General features: G+C 27.8%; 1 pseudogene; it reads left to right on the forward strand.

Annotated features, from left to right (window-relative positions):
• The first annotated feature begins 1,290 nt into the window (after positions 1-1,290).
• LOC112477833 lies at positions 1,291-1,409 on the forward strand (annotated as a pseudogene).
• The last annotated feature ends 164 nt before the right edge of the window (positions 1,410-1,573 follow it).

Genomic DNA, 1,573 nt, shown 5'->3' on the forward strand with positions numbered 1-1,573 from the left:
CAATTACAGTATGAGTATAAACCCTACTAGTAGGATTAAAACTTAAACAGATCTCATTTAATGGTTGAGGAATGAAAAATAAATTATAAACTCTGACAATGTAGAAATTATGTAGTTATGAAAATATGGGAGGGTGTAATAGAAGGCATGAGGTGATCGAAGTACTATAATTTCAACATTCAATGTCAGAGGTACAAGAAATCATTGAAATCTGATATGTCAATACATAGATGTAAAACATATTTAGAGGATGAGGATAAATATATATTACATGTTTATATATGTAAATACATAATTATATAGAAATATATAAATAAATATATAAACATGTATTTATATTTATATAAACATAAATAAATAAATATGTAATTATATATAAATATACAATTTTCTTTACTAAGAAAAAAATATAATTATAAGGTGATCGTAGGGACTTGGAAAAAAATGAAATATATTCATTGTATTATTGCTCATAATGGTAGTAATTGATACTGCCTAAAAATAGACGATTAAGTAAATTATGTGGAATTATAGCTGTAAAGAATTTTGTAACAAAAATTGCCCATAGAATTGAGAAACTGGTGCCTGAGGAGACAGGAGAAAAAGATATTTTTTTTACTGTATAATTTTTTAGAAAGGTCATATTATATACAAGTTTGTGGCTTGTATTCTTAACTTGTTATGCTGTATATACTTCCCATTGTTATTATAAGATACTTTTACAATATAATTTTTTTAATGATTAGGTATTATTGTATTTCTTTACTGTTAGGTATTTAGATTGTTTATAATTTTTTCAGTTTTAATAATATTGCAGTGAATAACTTTGTACATGTAAATAAGTCACATATTTTTTCCTTATATAGTTCTGGAAATGGAATTGGCAGGACAAAGAGTATGCATATGTTTAATTTTGATACTTACTGCCTTCCAAATTGCCTTCCAAAAAGTTTGTACCAATGTTGTAGCTCTAGCAAAAAAGCTATAGTTATGAAAGTAGAAAAATATAAACTACTTCTTCTATTTGAAACTTTCCTCACAGTGCTATCATTCTTTGTCATCTTTATAAATTTACATGGTGAAAAAAGATGCTTTATTATTGTTTTAATTTGGATTTCCTCAATTACTAGAGACCTGGAAATTTTTTGTATGTTTATTGGTTATTTGTAAATCTATCTTTATTAGCTATTCATTCTCTTCAGCTAATTTTCGTCAGTCTCTTATATTGTTATATTGTAAAGAAATATCTGTAAGTACTGAACACCAACAAACTTTTTAAACATTAAAAAAAAAAAAAAGCATGCCACCCTGAACACGCCCAATCCCTTCTGATCTCGGAAGGTAAGCAGGGTCGGGCCTGGTTAGTACTTGGATGGGAGACCACCTAGGAAGACCAGGTGCTGTAGGTATAAAAAAAGGAAAGAAAAGCTGGATTCTATTTAATTATAATCTCACCTTTGGAAGGGTATTGTAGTGTCCTAAAGGAAAACTACACAAGCTTGTCATTCAATTTTTCTTTCTTAAAGAGATTCTGAAAATAGCAAAGAACAGATGTGATTCTCTTCAGTTTCTG

This window comes from Pteropus alecto, unplaced genomic scaffold, assembly GCF_000325575.1.
Source record: "Pteropus alecto unplaced genomic scaffold, ASM32557v1 scaffold13, whole genome shotgun sequence".
Classification (NCBI taxonomy): domain Eukaryota; kingdom Metazoa; phylum Chordata; class Mammalia; order Chiroptera; family Pteropodidae; genus Pteropus; species Pteropus alecto.